At 41.5% G+C, this 14,713-nt stretch overlaps 1 long non-coding RNA gene across 1 annotated transcript in view; it reads right to left on the bottom strand.

The window, feature by feature from the left end:
* Nucleotides 1-541: 541 nt before the first annotated feature.
* The window catches only part of LOC110741660, a 464,563-nt gene continuing 450,391 nt past the window's right edge, over nt 542-14,713 (bottom strand). The window contains exon 4 of the long non-coding RNA XR_004178615.1: nt 542-2,865. This is a non-coding gene — a long non-coding RNA (uncharacterized LOC110741660). The remainder of the gene's footprint in view (nt 2,866-14,713) is intronic.

Below are 14,713 nucleotides of genomic sequence, written 5' to 3'. Positions count from 1 at the left end.
GTGTTATTTCTATTTGCTCATGACCAGAATTGGACCGGCCACTCCTTTTGAAATGAAGTTCATCAGTGTCTACAACCTAACATTTTCACTTAAATGTCAAAAGTGAAAATTTTCTTTTTGTTCCAAAACTACTAGGAATTGCAGGCAGAAATGTGATAAAGGTTTGAAAGCAGGAAAATATAACAAAGAAACATCAACAACAACAGAGGAAATTATGAAGCATTTGCCTATGGTGCTACCTGGTTTGACTTCAGAGGTGGAAAAAGTCTAATTTTTCTCTATTGGTCAGTAGTCATTTTTATTTTATTTTATTTTATTTATTTTATTTTATTTTTTGAGACAGAGTCTTGCTCTGTTGCCTAGGCTGGAGAGCAGTGGCATAATCTTGGCTCACTGCAACCTCTGCTTCCCAGGCTCAAGCTATTCTCCCGCCTCAGCCTCCTGAGTAGCTAGGACTACAGATGCATCTCACCACGCCTGGCTAATTTTTGTATTTTTAGTAGAGATGGGGTTTCACCATGTTGGCCAGGCTGGTCTTGAACTCCTGACCTCCTGACCTCAAGTGATCCGCCTGCCTCAGCCTTGCAAAGTGGTGGGGTTACAGGTGTGAGCCACCGTGCCCAGTCCATCTTTTATAATAATAACCTGTTGGCTTTTAAGCTTCTTTTTTTTTTCCTTATGGTATTATAATAAATAAGACGCAAATATAATTCAAAGGATTTTTAAAAGTCTCTTCTTCTATCTCTTTGCTCTCCAGAGTGCAAAAATCCAAACAAGTAAAAGTTCACATTTTTAATGCATGTGCTTACAAACCAACTATATCTACTCTTCAGCAAAAACAGTTTTTATTCAACAACATACCTGATATTTTTCCAGGTGGACTTGTTCAGGTAAAATTAATATAAAGCTTCAACCCGCTCATCTAGAAAATGGGAATCTTATCTCTATACATAATGGTTGGGTGGGTTATGCCTGGCACATAGTAGGCTCTCAAATTCATAGGTTTGTTTATTGTCATTATGGAGGAAAAGAATGCAGTACACATGTAACGATTAACTGCCTCATTTCTGCTATTCCTTGTTAATGAGGTTATATTTTGTAGAAAATAGGGACAACATGTATTCCATAAATGCTATTCAAATCAGTCCTTAAGTCATTGCTTCTTTGTCTTCTATTTGCCCTACTATATAAAACCATATATACTGAATAAAAGTACATACCAGTTGATGAATACTTATTTCAAACTTGCACACTCGTTCCCCTTTGCTAAGGGATGTCTAAAAGCTTTCTTTCTGCAAGACGCACTAGAAGATTCAAACCTCAGTCACTGAAGGAATACTCAAGGCATCATGGCTTGAAGGCTCTGTGATTGTCTAATTCATTAATACATCCCTGCCCTCTTTCCTAGAGCTGTATTTTTTTGTACATTTAAGCCTTTTACCCAGAACAACATAGTAATGCTATACAAAGAATGATGTATGCTCACTTGAAAAAATACTAGTTGGATTTCCAAAACAGAAACAGAACTAGCTGGAGTTCCAAAGTGGAAATCTATTCACACTGCTGGCTCTGTAGACTCTTATCTTCTCTTTCGCGTAAGTCTTGTTTTTGCATGTTTTCCCTTTCCTCATGCCTGGACTGTGGCTAATATAGTAACTGTTCATCTAATGTAGCATATCAGGGGAGAGGCAGGGAGGGAAATTACTGATTATAAATATCCCCAAAGCACACTGCTTTATAAAAATGTAGGTCCTCCCTGTCTGGATATAAAAATCCTCTGCATGGGTAAAAAAAAAAAAAAGGAAAACTGCAGCCCTCTGCTCTGCTGGCCCTAAGTCCTGGCAAGAACATGTCGGTGTCTCTGGGAACTGCTGAGGCTGAAGGAAGGATCTGTTACCAACTCAGCTCCCTCTCCCACTGACCCCATGCCGGCGGACAAGTCCCTTGAACAGATTGTGCCAGTCTGATGCCAGCTAATTGCCTTTCAATTCCTGTTTCTGCAGATCCCCTGCTTCCTGTGGGATTGCGGGCTGCACACATTCCTGCTCAAAGCTCAAGAGCATAGCGCCGGGACGTCGGGAAACCGTCCACCCTTCGCAACCTGCCGTGTCAACTCCCAGCAAGCTCAAGCTGCAGTTTACCCTGGTTAAGGATTGCTGAAACAAAGGCTTGAGCAGAATGATGTTGACTGTTTTACAATGAAAACTAATAGTTTTAGCTTAATCCACATGCCAGTTCTGGATCATTTGCAACACTTCTTACAATTATTGATGTTCTTCCCAACGTCCATTTCATGCTCAACTGGGCTTCTAGATGATTTTAAAGTTTTGGGTTATTTTGCTTTGTTTGGTTTTGTTCCCTTGAAAAGAAGACGGTTTGACTTGTGGAAAAGACATATTGCTATGCAAATAGACACAGAATAAATGAAAGAGCCACTCAGACAACCCGTTTGCCTCTTCCCTTAGACTTCCAATTTGACTCCTCTCCAATGAAAAAGGATTGAGAAAGACTGCTTGTGGGGGTCACAGGAGTTCCAGGGGGCTGCTAGGGAGCCAGCTCTGCAAGGTTGATGCAGGGAACAAGTTGGCACATGCTGTTTTATGTCATGGAAGAGTGACAACCACCAAGGAGCCTTTCTATCGAGCCAGTTATCAACCCGTAAGGAATGACGTGCACAGGGCACTGCTTACCTGAAGCCAGCATCTCAACTCCCGTGTGCAGAAGTCTGGTTACGTTCATCCAGGAGATGAGAAGACAAGTCGAGGCTACAAGGCGTGTTTCTGTGGGCTCATCTAGGCAGCACAGCTTGAGCATAGGGCAGATCTTCAGAGTATACAGCTCAACGGAAGAAGGTACGGGCTGCTCCTGTGTACCGAAGACGGGAGAAGGGTAGGAACAGAGCATCAGGAGAGGTGCCATTCCCCCAACTCTGTCCTGGGGTGACGGCAGTGGCTGGCCTAGTGTCTGAGTCTGTGCCATTCTCCTTTTGCCACTGTGTTCCTCGTCTGACACTCCAGCACAAAGAGTGATTCCCTGCTTTTAAGCCATGGCTTCCCATGAGGTTGGATCCAGAGGTGCCTGCTATGGGGACACCAGGTTCTGGGCATCAGAAGTGGGTTCTCAAAGCTCTGCAGACTGGGTGCTTTCAAACCACAGCCAGGCACTGCTGGTGATGTGAACACAGACACAAAGCCATCACCACTAAGAATCATTTTATACCTGTAAAATGGCTTTGCCTGGCAGTGGCTTTGCCCGGCAGTGGCTCACGTGGGAGGGGCCTCTATAGAGGGGCTCTGAGGACCAACTTGTGAATATCAATTATTTGTGTTCTTCTTATACTTCTTACTCTGCGTTCAGGTACAAGTAGAGATTAGCCAAATGCTTTAGGACCTACAGAGTTTCGAATTTGTTCCCAAATGCTGAAAACATAACGTGAACTTTGGGATCTTCGGGACAAAAAATAAGACTTTTAAAATGTGATGCTTTTTCTTTCCTCCTACTCAAAAAGTTATAAATCATAGGAATGAGTTAATGTTTCAAAGATGTTTATTGCTTTTTTTGTGGGGGAGGTGCATGATGAAATATGCTGGCCCATAGTGCTTCCAGAGGAGGAAGTACAGAGACAGGTTCCTGTAGAGGATGTCAGCCTTGAGCATTTGATTTTCACCAGCAAAATATAATGAGGTGTAAAGGATTCAGTTTATCTCTGTCACTTCCCTCTAGACTTTTGTTTGTCCTTGGTGACCCATGGGTTAATTGAAACACTATACCAACATCTTTGGTCTTTATATATGCACAGATTATAAACCAAGCTCTTGCACGTATCATCATTCTAGATAATTAAAAAACATATACATGTATGCTTTCTATGTATTAAATTTTCTATTTGTGTTCATTCTAGATAATTAAAAAACATATACACGTATGCTTTCTATGTATTAAATTTTCTATCTGTGTGAAGTACATATATAAAATTCAAGAAAGATAGAATTAAGGTTTCTAATGTGTTATAAAAACGGGAACGTCACAGCCCACTTCGGAAAATTGGCCCGACTCTTCCATGTGATCATGGCATGAATCAGTATTTTCCTTGACATTTATTTACTTTACGTTACCAAAACCATCCTTTGAAACTGTGGGGACACTACTTTGATTTCACTTTTCTATTACTTATTACAATTTCTGTATTCCTAAATATGCATAGTTTTGCTATATATGTGTGTATATATATATATATATATTTTTTTTTTGAGACGGAGTCTCGCTCTGTCTCCCAGGTTGGAGTGCAGTGGCGCGATCTCGGCCCATTGCAAGCTCCGCTTCCCAGGTTCATGCCATTCTCCTGCCTCAGCCTCCCAAGTAGCTGGGACTACAGGCCTTCGTCACCAGGCTCGGTTAATTTTTGTATTTTTTTTTTTTTAGTAGAGACGGGGTTTCACCGTGTTGGCCAGGATGGTCTCGATCTCCTGACCTCGTGATCCGCCCACTTCAGCCTCCCAAAGTGCTGGGATTACAGACGTGAGCCACCGCGCCCAGCCGCTATATTTTTATTCTACTTTAAAGGAACGTGTAAGTCAAGCCCCAGGATGATGATTTGATTTTTAAAAAAGGTTTGCATTAAGTACATAGAGATTTATTTTCAAAGCTAGTTCAATTTGGTGTGTGCAGTTTGAAGAAACTGCAATTCATGTGTTGCCCCACTGTAAGGGAACATGGTAAGTACACATTTTGTAGGTTTTGACCAGCAATTTAAAAAAATTATCCCCAAATCTTGCAAATCAGGATTACTTTTTTATTATTTAGATACAATGAAAAGTGTTATCTCCTGAACTCTCATGAGTGTCCTCTATTCCATTTTGCTCTGTGATACGGACATGTAATTTGGTGAAACGACTCCACATTTTGCTAGAGCGGGGACACAGGCTGCCTGCAGATGCCACCACTGCAGCACTCCCGCCTGGACTGAATTATGCCAGGACACGCCACACACACACAGTGAGGATGCCGTTTCCCCTAGGACATTGCTCTTTCGTCTGCTTCCCAATGGACGGACAGAGCCGTCCCACGCCATTCATTCTCGCTGCCTTCCCACAGGCTCATCCGTCTTCCACTTTTTGGCTTACTTAAAAAAAGAAGAACCTAATGAAACTTAGATAAAGATATGGAAAACTATATGAAGTATCTATGTATTCACCATGAAGACAGAATAGATATTAAGATTTTCATACATTTGCTGTAAATATGCCTAATTCACTGATATGGTCACCTGCTATTTCTTCCTTTCTCACTTTTCCCAAAGACATTAATGTTCTTAAAGGTTGTAAGCACATATTTATAATTCTATTATATAGGTGTCTATGCATGTATAAAATAGACTATATAAAATTATATAACACAGTGTTTGATTATTTTTAGTGGGATTTATTTTTATTTTAAGTACTGGGATCTATGTGCAGAACGTGCAGGTTTGTTACGTAGGTATACATGTGCCATGGTGGTTCGCTGCACCCGTCAACCTGTCATCTAGGTTTTTAGCCCAGCATACATTTAGTATCTGTCCTAATGCCCTCCCTTCCCTTGCCCTGACCCCTGACAGGCCCCAAAGTGTGATGTTCTCCTCCCTGTGTCTGCGCAGGGACGTGGATGAAGCTAGAAGCCATCAATCTCAGCAAACTAACCCAGGAACAGAAAACCAAACACCACATGTTCTCACTCATAAATGGGAGTTGAACAATGAGAACACATGATTATTTTATTTTTATTATACTTTATGTTCTAGGGTACATGTGCACAACGTGCAGGTTTGTTACACATGTATACATGTGCCATGTTGGTGTGCTGCACCCGTTAACTCGTCATTTACATTAGGTATTTCTCCCCACCCACGACAGGCCCCGGTGTGTGATGTTCCCCGCCCTGTGTCCAAGAACACATGATTATTTTAAACATATTTTTTCTTACTCGGACTTCAGATGAAAAAAATTAGGTAAACAATATTTCACAATTTATAGTGTACTATTGGTATCAGTTCACACAAAGCCTCTCTCTAATCTCATTTTAATATTTTCCCCCTTTCCCATCCCTACATGAGCCTCCACTTATATGCATGTAATATGAAATAGGGTTTTAAATAGGCTAGTTAGGGAAATGTTTTTGGAAAAGAAATATTCAAGTAAAGACTTAATGAAGGTGAGGATATACAGTACCCTTGAAATAACTAACTTCATCTTAGAAAAGAGTCCATTTTATATCTCATAGCACTTTGCCAACAAGAGTATGATGTTTTGCTTAATAAACAAATTTGAAAAAAAGACTGCATCCAACCAGATAAGGACACCAACCAGCAGACTTTTCTACTATGAGTACTCACCAGAGGACTCTGACTGTAAAAGAGCAGGCCTCCAGCAGCTCGAAATGGTTCCCTTAACTGATACCATCTTGTAGTCACTCATGATAAGAACTCAGCACCTGCCACAGAAGGGTCTGCCCCATTAACAATTCTTCCTTACTAGATCCGGGACCCTCTACCTGGCCTAGACCAGGACTCCTTTTGTCTTCTTCACTCCCTGGACTGATTCACTAACCCTTTCTCCTATCTCTTTATCCTCTTGATGTTAAATGTGACTTTGTTGTTGAATGTTTAACCTGTAACATTTGTGTATTAAGTACATTATTATATATGGTTTGCATTATTGACTGACTTGTGCAGTGACTTGAGCCTGTGAGCCCAAGGCTCTGTCTACCAAGTAAATGGGAAGGATTAAAGAGAATTGCCTCCTTGGGAACTCCACTGTAGCTCATGGCTTTTGTGATAGAAATAGCATCAAAAAAAAAAAAAAAAAGCCTGGCATTGCAAAAAGACACAAACATGCATGGACCTGATTATCTCTAAACTTGCACGGCTCATGACAGCCAGGAGTTTGCCATACAGCTATTTAGAGGCCGAGGTGGTGTGGAAAACACCCTTTCAGAGAACAGACAGCGCAAGTGTCTTAGCTCCTACCATCATGTTTGATGGACGTCTTAGGCCTGTGTTCACTTAGCAAATTGTCATGCAGAGAATGGACCACTGCGATGTTCAGTGGCACATCAGGACAATCAGGGACTTTCAGATAACATTATGTCAGAGATGGGGCTACAGGCACGCTGCATTCAGAGATAAGTTAACTGAGGCCAAGACTCCATGCTGACTGGGGAGCCACAGTCGTTTTGTGGGTCTCCAGGAGTTTCTGTCCCTTTAAGTCCCATAAAAATAACCCCCAGAAAGACCTGCTATTCCCTTTCCCCAGTGCATCATGGCAAATGGCAGCAGATTCCTCCAGGAAAGGTGCCAAGAAGCTTCAGAACGTATCTACCTGTACCTGCACCGAGGGCTCTTCCTCCCAGGGGCCGGGGTCTGCCTTCCTTCTCATTCCAGGTGCTCTGTGTTTCAACTGTGGCTACTTAGGACCAGGTAAGACCATGTGAATTTTCTACGTAGTGCCTCAAATAATGTTTCTGCCCATCACAGCTCAAAACCATGTGTGTTAAGCAACAGCTTGGTAGGTCGTCCAACTATTTTACCAGTACAGAACGCTGTGTATCAAAATGTCAGATTAGGAGCCCATCCCTGGGGCTTACTGTGGTAATTGCACCACTTGGGCTCTGACTTCTAACCAGAATGTGTTATTCTCAAAGAGATCATAGTGTGCGTCTGGCTTAATCCTCCAGCACCGCCTCCGGCGTGGAGAGGGCGCCACCACAGAGCTTTTGTTCCCCCTCCTCCTAACACTTTTCTTAGTGGTGAGAAGGGAGTGCTTTCCGAGCCTTTTTAGAAACTGATAGGGGAATTGAGAAGCATGCACATAATCCATCCAATCCAACACCTTCCACTTCCTGAGTCCTCAGACATCTTTCTCCACGGTGCGTCAGGGAGTTCCAGCATTGCACCTCATTGATCATAAGCCACCAATAAGTCCAGGCAACTATAAGCCAACTCAATTTCCCCCAAGGGCTTACATCAATGCATTATATCCCAAATCTTAGGTAATGTAGCACAAGAGTTTATCCTTCCAAGAACAGATTTCCACGTTGCTCTGCCGATTCCTACTGGTACAACTTGGGAAGTCCCGAAATTCTTAGCAGGACTTGGCTTCATACTCTCAAGTCTGCATTCTTCCGGGACATGAGTCTATGAACCTGCATTCAGGGAGGAATTGTGGACGACTCCTGGAGACAACTGGCATCACTTGTCAGGCAATCACCCCACAAACAGCTACCGACGGAGGTTTGTCTGGGAGAAACTTCTTTCCTCCGATTAAGTGGAGGAACTGCTCTAACCAGCAAGGGGATCTGAGGGATTAGGGGTTTTGAAGAGCTCAGCTTATTTGCATGTGCTCAGTGGTCTTCCTCCAGCATCTCAAGATCCCTCTTTTGCTTCATCTGTTCCCAAACCATCACCTAAGCAACCTTACAGGGTTGAGCAACACATCTCTGCAACCCTGCAACTCCAGTGTGAGGGAGTCCTTCCCGGGCATAATACAGTACACTTCTATCTCCCACCACCACCACGTTACAAGCCAGTCGAACTCCTGACAACTCCAGTGTCGACCGGCAGTCCTTCCCAGGCATAATACAGTACACGTCTACCTCCCACCACCACCACGTTACAAGCCAGTCATTGCAACTCCAGTGTGAGGCAGTCCTTCCCAGGCAATGAGATTATCCCTATCTTCATTGATCCTGTAAGAAACTCAATTTAGAATCCCATTTTAAGGGTTATTTTTGGAGGAACTTTCTGCTGAAACGTACTATATCAATTAGAAATCCTAATAAGACACAGATGGTGCAATCACATGAGAAATTGACAGAAGTTTAATAAAAGTGCCATTTGCAAAGAAGTATGGGAAACTAAAGGTTAGTGCAGTACCCTGACGCTAGCAACAGTAGGTCCTCATGCACGTCCTGATGGGGCACAGGGAGGGGAATCAGTGATGCCAGAACAGTGAAAGTGTAGCTAAGAGTGTGCCACCTAATAGGAGCTGTGACTTTCGGCAGAGGGACAGGACCAAGTTTTAGCAACTTAGCAGGAAGAGAGCAGGCAGAATAAATACCCCAAACTCACCGTCTCCCTCTGACCCTTGATTTCATGTTCATACTTCTTATTTGTGGAACCCCAGTTGAAAGCCATATTCAAGGAAGCCCCTTGATGCAATCTACAAACTATGGGTTGAGTATCCCTTATCCAAAATGCTTGAGACTAGAAGGTGTTTCTGACTTTTATTTTTTTTTTTAATTTTGGAAAATTGATATATATGTGTGTGTGTATATATATGTGTGTGTATGAGTCTATATATATACACACGTATGTGTGTGTGTGTGTATGTGTGTGTGTGCACGTGTGTGTGTGTGTGATTATAAAATAAGATATCTTGGGGAGATGACCCAAGTCTGAACACAAAATTCATTTATGTTTTATATGCGCCTTATACACATAGCCTGAAGGTAATTTTATACAGTATTTTAAATAATTTTCTGATTTTCTGCATGAAACAGTTCGTGTTAAGCACTAATGTGTGAAATTTTGCACTTGTGGGTGATTAAAGAGTTTCAGATTTTGAAGCATTTTGAATTGAAAATTTTTGAATTAGAGATACTCAACCTGTATCAGAAAATAGAGAAAATTGTAGAAAACTATGATTAGCACAGCACATAGATATAACCATTTCCACCTTTTCAATTTGTAAGACCAGCCATCACTATACCTCCAGGCCATGCTTTTCCCCTGCTGGAGTCAGGGAGGCTGGACAGCTTGGCCCCAAGAGGTATTCCCCGCAGCCCAGCACACCGGCTGTGGCAGACCACAGCCAGATTGCTTCTTCAGACTGGCCCCTGACCCATTCCTCCTCACTAGGTGGGGCCTCTCTGTGGGAACTTCAACAACTCCAGTGAGGGGTTCAGGGACAGAACTCTGATCTCCCTGGGCCTGAGCCCCTAGAGGGAGGAGTGGCTGCAGCCTCTGTGGACCAGCAGACTTAGTCTTTCCTCCTGCTAGCTCTGTGGAATCCTGGCAGCCCAGATGAGTGGGTTTTCCCTCAGTGCAGCACACCCCCCCCACCAAGGGACAGCCAAAGTGCTTAGTTAAATGGGTCCTGCTTCCTGTGCCACCCAATTGGGTGAGACCTCCCCAACAGGGGTTGCCAGACACCCTGTATAGGAGTGTTCCAACTGACATCAGGTCAGTGACCCTCAAGGTCAGAGATCCAAGAGGAAGGAGCAGGCACCCATCTTTGCTGTTCTCCAGTCCCTTTAGTGACATCTCCAGGCATACGAGTGAACCAGATGAATAGGACCTGAAGTGAACTCCCAGAAAACAGCAGCAGCCCTACAGAGGAGAGACCTGACTATTGAAAGAAAAACAAGCAAACAGAAAGGGACAACAATAACGTCAACAAAAAATGCCCCACAAAAACCTCATCCAAGGTGAGCAGCCTCAAACATCAAAACTAGACAAACTCATGAAGATGAGAAAGAATCAATGAAAAAATGCTAAACATCTCTTCTCAAAATGATCACAACAGCTTTCCAGCAAGGGTGCAGAACTGGACAGAGGATGAGATGGATGAATTGACTGAAGTAGGGCTTCAGAAGGTGAGTATTAGCAAACTTTGCTGAAGAAAAGGGGCATGATCTAACCCAATGCAAAGAAGTTAAGAACCTTGGTAAAAGAAGGTTACAGCCACTGCTAACTAGAATAACCAGTTTAGAGAGGAACATAAATGACCTGATGGAGCTGAAAAACAGCACTAGAACTTTGTGAAGCATACACAAGTATCAATAGCTGAATCGATCAAGAGGAAGAAAGGTTATCAAGATTGAAGACTATCTTGCTGAAATAATGCAGGCAGACAAGATTAGAGAAAAAAGAATGAAAATGAACAAACAAAACCTCCGAGAAATATGGGACTATGTCAAAAGACTGAACTTATGACTGATTATAGTACCTGAAAGAGAGGGAGAGCATGGAACCAAGTTGGAAAACACACTTCAGGATATTATCCAGGAGAACTTCCCCAACCTAGTAAGACAGGCCAAAATTCAAATTCAGGAAATGCAGAGAACCGCATTAAGATACTCCACGAGAAGATCAACCCCAAGACACATAATCATCAGATACTGCAAGGTTGAAATGAAAGAAGAAATGTTAAGGGCAGCCAGAGAGAAAGGCCAGGTCACCTACAATAGGAAGCCCATCAGGCTAACAGCAGATATCTCAGCAGAAACCTTGCAAGTCAAAAGAGAATGGGGACCAATATTCAACACTCTTAAAAGAATTTCATATATCTGCCCAAACTAAGCTTCATAAGTGAAGGAGAAATAAAATCCTTTTCAGGCAAGCAAATGCTGAGGGAATTTGTCACCACCAGGCCTCCCTTGCAAAAGCTCCTGAAGGAAGCTCCAAATATGGAAAGGAAAAACTGGTACGAGCCACTGCAAAAACACAGCAAAATATAAAGACCAATGACACTATGAAGAAACTGCATCAACTAGTGTGCAAAATAACCAGCTAGCACCATGATGACAGCATCAAATTCACACATAACAATATTAAACTTAAATGTAAATGGGCTAAATGCCCCAAGTAAAAGACATAGACTGGCAAATTGGATAAAGAGTCAAGTCCCAACTGTGTGCTATATTCAAGAGACCCATCTGACATGCAAAGACACACATAGGTTCACAGTAAAGGGATGGAGGAATATTTATCAAGCAAATGGAAAGCAGAAAAAAGCGGGGGTGGCAAACCTAGTCTGTGACAAAACAGATTTTAAGCCAACAAGATCCAAAAAGACAAAGCAATGTATTTCGTAATGGTAAAGGGATCAATACAACAAGAAGAGCTAACTATCCTAAATACATATGCACCCACTAGAGGAGCACCCAGATTCATAAAACAAGTTCTTAACCTACACAGAGTTAGACTCCCACACAATAATAGTGGGAGACTTTAATACCCCACTATCAATATTAGACAGATCAACGAGACAGAAATTTAACAAGGATATTCAAGACTTGAACTCAGCTCTGGATCAGGTGGACCTAATAGATATCTACAGAACTTTCTACCCCAAAACCACAGAATATACATTCTTATCAGTGCCACATGGCACTTACTCTAAAATTGACCACATAATTGGAAGTAAAATACTCCTCAGCAAATGCAAAAGAACTGAAATCATAATAAGCAGTCTCTCAGATCACAGTACATTCAATAGCATTCAGGATTAAGAAACTCGCTCAAAACCACACAGCTACATGGAAATTGAACAACCTGCTCCTGAATGACTCCTGGGTAAACAGTGAAATTAAGGCAGAAATCAAGAAATTCTTTGAAAACAATGAGAACAAGGAGGCAATATACTAGAATTTTTGGGACACAGCTAAAGCAATGTTAAGAGGGATATTTATAGCACTAAACGTCCATATCAGAAAGCTAGAAAGATTTCAAATCAGCATCCTAACCTCACAATTAAAAGAACTAGAGAAGCAAGAGCAAACAGATTCAAAAGCTAGCAGAAGACAAGAAATAACTAAGATCAGAGCAGAACTGAAGGACTCAGAGACATGAAAATCCCTTCAAAGAATCAATGAATCCAGGAGATAGTTTTTTTTGAAAAACTTAATAAAATAGATAGACCACTAGCTAGACTATTAAGAAGAAAAGAGAGAAGAATCAAATAGATACAATAAAAAATGATAACGGGGATATCACCACTGATCCCACAGAAATACAAACTACCATCAGAGAATCCCATAAACACCTCTTTGCAAATAAACTAGAAAATCTAGAAGAAATGAATAAATTCCTGGACACATACACCCTCTCAAGACTAAACTAGGAAGAAGTCAAATCCCTGACTATACCAATAACCAGTTCTGAAATTGAGACAGTAATAAATAGCCTACCAACTGAAAAAAAGCCCAGGACCAGCCAGATTCACAGCTGAATTCTATCAGAGGTACAAAGAGGAGCTGGTACCATTCCTTCTGAAACTATTCCAAACAATTGAAAAGGAGGGGCTCCTCATTTTATGAGGCCAGCACATCATCCTGATACCAAAGCCTGGCAAAGACACAACAATAAAAGATAACTTCAGGTCAATAACCCTGATGAACACCTATGCGAAATCCTCAACAAAATACTGGTAAGCTGAATCCAGTAGCACATCAAAAAGCTTATCCATCATGATCAAGTCGGCTTCATCCCTGGGATTGAAGTCTGGTTCAACATATGCAAATCAATAAACATAATTCATCACATAAACAGAACCAATGACAAAACCCACATGATTATCTCTATAGACGCAGAAAAGGCCTTCGATAAAATTCAACATTGCTTCGTGTTAAAAACTCTCAATAAACTAGTTATTGATGGAATATATCTCAAAATGGTAAGAGCTATTTATGACAAACCCACAGTCAAGAGCATACGCAATGGGCAAAAGCTGGAAGCATTCCCTTTGAAAACCATCATTCCCTTTGAAAACCAGCACAAGACAAGGATGACATCTTTCACCACTCATGCCATCTCTCACCTCTCCTATTCAACATAGTATTGGAAGTTCTGGCCAGGGCAGTCAGGCAAGAGAAAGAAATAAAGGGTATTCAACTAGGAAGAGAGGAAGTCAAGTTGTCTCTGTTTACAGATGACACGATCTTATATTTAGAAAACTCCATCATCTCAGCCCAAAAGCACCTTAAGCTGATAAGCAACTTCGGCAAAGTCTCAGGATACAAAATCAAAGTGCAAAAGTCACAGGCGTTCCTATACATCAACAATAGACAAGCTAAGAGCCAAATCATGAATGAACTCCCTTTCATAACTGCTATAAAGAGAATAAAACACCTAGGCATACATCTTACAAGGGACGTGAAGGACCTCTTCAAGGAGAACTACAAACCATTGCTCAAGGAAATAAGAGAGGACACAAACAAACGGAACACTATTCTATCCTTGTGGATAGGAAGAATCAATATCATGAAAATGGCCATACTGCCTAAAGTAATTTATAGATTCAACACTATTTCCATCAAACTACCATTGACATTCTTCACAGAATTAGAAAAAAAAGTACTTTAAAATTCATATGGAACCAAAAAAGAGCCCGTAGAGCCAAGACAATCCTAAGCAAAAAGAGCAAAGCTGGAGGCATCACGTTACCCGACTTCAAACTATAAATGAAAACAGCGTGGTACTGGTACCAGAACAGACATATAGATCAATGAACAGAATAGAGATCTCAGTAATAACATCACACATCTACAACCATCCGCTCTTTGACAAACCTGACAAAAACAAGCAATGGGGACAGGATTCCCTATTTAATAAATGGTGCTGGGAAAACTGGCTAGCCATATGTAGAAAACAGAAACGGAACCCCTTCCTTACACCTTATACAAAAATTAACTCAAGATGGATTAAAGTCCTAAATGTAAAACCCAAAACTATAAAAACCTCAGAAGAAAACCCAGGCAATACCATTCAGGACATAGGCGAGGGCAAAGATCTTATGATGAAATTTCCAAAAGCAATTGCAACAAAAGTTAAAATTAACAGACTGGATCTAATTAAACTAAACAGCTTCTGCACAGCAAAACAAACTATCATCAGAGTAAACAGGAACCCTACAGAATGGGAGAAAATTTTTGCAATCTATCCATCTGACAAAGGTCT

The sequence above is a fragment of the Papio anubis genome, chromosome 15 (assembly GCF_008728515.1).
Source record: "Papio anubis isolate 15944 chromosome 15, Panubis1.0, whole genome shotgun sequence".
Taxonomy (NCBI): Eukaryota; Metazoa; Chordata; class Mammalia; order Primates; family Cercopithecidae; genus Papio; species Papio anubis.
This window is presented reverse-complemented; position numbering and strand designations above follow the sequence as displayed.